The following is a 4,599-nucleotide window of genomic DNA, read 5'->3' as shown; positions in this document are numbered from 1 at the left end:
AGTGTCACGGGGAAAGGTTCCACCCCGTGACAATGGTTCGTCCCACTAGTGTTTGGCGGGAAACCTGTATATTTAAACCATTGTCTGAGCATGTTTGGGAGGTTGCCTCTTGTATATACTGTGCAAACGTTTGAACCTGTCTGAGGTGAGACATAGTGAAATTTTGTGGGTGTGCCACTAGGCATTGTTCAGTGCCAGTTTTGCTGCTCACAGCATTTTTCTTCTGTTTTTCTTAGCACCAGTATCTGTTGCATTAAGTTGTTATTTTTTTGTACTTTGTGGACTGCACATTAAGAAATGCTGCTCAAAAATAAACCACAACTGGCATTTTGAAAACCACTCCTTTGTACTGAGCCTTCCTAAGCTTCTCTCAAGCTTCTCGACAACACTCTACATGACACTCCTGAAGAGTTACAAGGTTAAATTACTTTAGTTATTGTTAAACTAAAATGTTAAGGAGTTATGTTACTTTTACTTAAGATTTACAGGGAGAAAACTACAAACTACCAAGGCTACTTTTTTACTTTGCTTACATTTGATTTGACTCGTGCTGTATGACTGTGTCACTACTATTGTACTATAATGCTGCTACCACCATCTTACGACAATAGATTTACACTTCAAATTAGGTATTCTGTGTCATCAATGGCAGTAGCTCATTGGAAAAGTATGGAAAATGCCCTTCATTTTGTTGCCAGCTGCAATCACCAATAAAACGTTGTTTCATATATTTTTTTTCTATATCGTCATAAATATCATTATCGCAAATATTGTGATATAATTTTGAGGCTATATCACTAATCGTTCATAATCTTTCATTTGAAAGCCACATTTCTAGCATCTGTAAAACCGCATTCTTCCATCTTAAAAATATATCTAAATTACGACATATACTTTCAGTGAAAAATGCAGAACAATTAGTTCATGCGTTCATGACCACAAGGCTAGATTATTGTAATGCTCTTTATGGGTGGTTGCCCTGCACGCATAATAAACAAACTACAGCAGGTCCAAAGCACAGCAGCTAGAGTTCTTACCAGAACCAAGTAGTATGACCAAATTAGTCCGGTTCTGTCAACACTGCATTGGCTCCCTATTAAACACTGTATACATTTTTAAATATTGCTGATTACTTACGAACCACTGGACTTCCGGCAAGATGGCGGATTGAGCAGTCGCTTTTTTCGGAACTCGTTCAAGTTAGTCCCAAAGTTAGTTTGAAGTAGTTGAAAGTCCATTGTGAAGAGGTGTCATGGATGCACAGAAACTAATTAACCCTCTAGGCGCCACAGTCGAGTTTACTCGACAAGATGCGGCACTGAATAAAACGGCCGATTTTGTCTAATAGGGTGTCAAATTTCGTTCGACCTCCCCTGCACTAGATGGCAGACATGTCATACTTCATCCCCGACTCAAAAAAACGTCATGCTTCTATACAAAATCTTCGAGCTAGAGCGCATTGAATCAGTGCGAACAAAAGCAGAGCTAGTGTAAGAGTGAGCCATTTTATCAGACCAATATTGTCAACGTTAGCGAGTATTTGCATTAGATTATTATTATTATTATTTTTATTATTATTATTAATATTATTATTATTATCTAATGGCATCAAAGCTTACCCGAAATGAAGTTTTGGGTCTTCTATTCGCGGACCCTGATTCTGAAGGGGAATATCTGCCTTCAGAAGATGACGGTGATTCTGAAAGTGAAAGTGCCGTACACCAAGCACAAACGGTGGATCCTTTGCCCAATACAGATAATCCTTTGCCCAATGTCAGTGGTGGGAACAATGTTTCCCGGGGTCGGAGTGTTCATATCGAAGCTAGCAGGCGTGTTAGTGTTGTGGGGAACGAGGCGGGAGATTTTTACCGCGCTGACCGTGTGCCTCTCCGCAATCGCGGCGACAGTATTGTGGTCGAGACTTCGTCTAATCCCACTGGTTATGTTAGACGAGGTCGAAGTATTCGTAGGACAGTTAGGGGGCAACGTGGAGGCAGGGTGGGGAGTCAAAATGACAATGACAGTAGTCCGAGCTGTGCACACTCGGCGCGCGCGCGAGGCAGATCTGGCCGCGCCCGCGCTGCTCGTAGCAGGAGCAGAGGCAGTGTGACACGCGGCAGAGGGGCTATTATGCATAGTCTATCGCAAGCTGATGGGAATGCCGGCTTTGAGTACTTTGCAAATGAGGATGAATACCAAAGTTGGATCACTCCCTTTGATCAGCCAATTGGATATCTGGGGGAAAGAGAACTCTCCAATGCCAATTCGCCCCTAGATTTTCTATCACTCTTTCTCTCTGATGATTTCTGGAATTTACTTGTAAATGAGACAAATCGCTATGCCCATCAGTTTTTAGCCTCCCATCAACTCCAGCCACACTCCAGATTTCATCAATGGTCTGATGTAACTCTCAGTGAAATGAAAGCTTTCTTTTCTCTGCATTTGAGTATGGGTCTGGTAGAGAAGTCAGAGTTGGAGGATTATTGGGCCGAATATTGGCCAACAGCAACACCTGGATTTGGCAAGGTGATGTGCAGGAATAGATTTGAGATGATTTTGTCTTTCCTTCACTTCACCAATAATGAGGAGTGTGTTGACAGGGGTCAGCCAGGGTATGACAGGCTTTTCAAAATCCGCCCAATCATCAATTTGGTCATCCCCCGGTTTTCAGCAGTGTATGGTCCATCTAAGCAGCTGTCATTGGATGAAATGACCATTGCATTCAAAGGGAAATCAACCCTAAAAATGTACAACCCAAACAAACCAGACAAATATGGCTACAAAGTATTTGTTCTGAGTGAAGCCAAGTCAGGCTATGTGCTACAGTGGTCCATGTACACTGGACAAAGTAGGCCTAATGCAAGCGATTTCGGTGCTACACACCTTATTGTCCGTGAGCTGATGACCCCGTACACAGGGAAAGGGCATGAGGTGTACATGGACAGCTATTACACCTCGCCAGCCATAGCAGATGAGCTGGCAAGCAATGATTCGGGTTTGTGTGGGACTGTCAGCAGTAAGAGGAAGGGGATGCCAAAGGGCCTCACCCGTGAACAGTTACCGTTGAGCAAAGGAGATGACCCAGTCTTCATGAGGAAGGGGAAAATGCTAGCTTGTGCGTGGCATGATACAAAGCGCCTCACAATGCTCTCTACACTGCATTCCAACACATGTGTCAGAAAGCGCATCAGGACCAAACACACTGATAGTGGCTATAGGGAGATAAATAGGCCTGTTTGTGTTGATGACTACAATTCGTTCATGGGGGGTGTCGACACAGCAGACCAGAGAATGAAGACCTACCTCTTTCCCCATAGGTCAAGGAAATGGTACAACAGGATTTTCAATGCCATTCTCAGTGTAAGCATGGTGAATGCCCACATCATTTACTGCCGCTGCACTGCTGCTCCTCATAAGCCCCTGAAAGTCTTCGTGCAGGATGTCATCACTGCTTTACTGGAAGGCTTCTCCAGGAAAGAGAGCAACAAAGGCCGAAAGTCGTCCTCACTGGGAGACTTGCCACAGAGACTCACTGAGCGCCACTTTATCTGCCAGGCTGATGGTTACCCAGATTGTGTAGTTTGTTCTGATCGGACCCGCCCTAAAGGCCGCCGTCAGACAAACTACATGTGCAGGCAGTGTGGGGTGGGTCTTTGTGTTGTGCCTTGCAATGAGAGGTACCACACCATGAAACACTACAAGAAATGTCACCTGGATGGATAGGGAGTCATTATCTATACAGCAAAAGGCCTGCTACATAAAGTCTTTTTTTTTTTGTCTGCCTTTTTTTTATTTATTTTTTTTTATTTACTATCTATTTCCCTGACCATTTAGTAGTGTACAATATGTGTTCTTTTTTTGTGTTCATGTCCTTGTGATGTGTGCATCTTTGTCAGCTTTAAAAAAAACAAACAAAAAAAAAACATAAAAACCACAAAAAGAAAAAAAAATACTAACATTGTCTCTCGTCTTGTCTCGTCTGTCTTTCGTCTTGTCTCGTCATCTCACTCATGATCTGTGCCTTGCCGTGGCGAGTGAGCTTTTGAACTAAACAGGTCTTGTCTACTTGTGTTTGTGTGTCATATGAATAATATATATGTGCCCCATACATGGAATCAGAGTGCCTACTGTATGTAGTAAATGGAAAAATCTCTACAGCAAAAGGCCAGCCGCTACATGCATTCGGTTTGTTTCTACCATTTATTAGTAATGATTTACACAGTTTGTTTTCTACTTACTATTTACCTGAGCATTCAGTATTGTGCAATATAGCATACAGAAGGTGAGGAACATTTTGGGGGGAAAGAAGTGCTGCATTTTATCATTTAAACATGTGACTTTTCATGAAAATTCTATAATCCAAGATGGCCGCCACCATATGACGTCATAATATGCAAATTAGATGGGAAAATGTAATCTCTACATAAACTTTGGGTCATCCTTAATAATTCTCTAATTTACAGAAAGTCTCTATCTTTTATCACTTTTAAGATATAGCCTTTTGAAATTAAGATATCAAAATCGAACGTTTTAGGAAAAAACCTCTGGCGCCTAAAGGGTTAATCCGGCCAAATTCATAAAGGGCTCCAAAGAAAAGAA

Source organism: Leuciscus leuciscus, assembly GCF_965113295.1.
Source record: "Leuciscus leuciscus genome assembly, chromosome: 16".
NCBI lineage: Eukaryota > Metazoa > Chordata > Actinopteri > Cypriniformes > Leuciscidae > Leuciscus > Leuciscus leuciscus.
Note: the sequence above shows the minus strand (reverse complement) of the source record.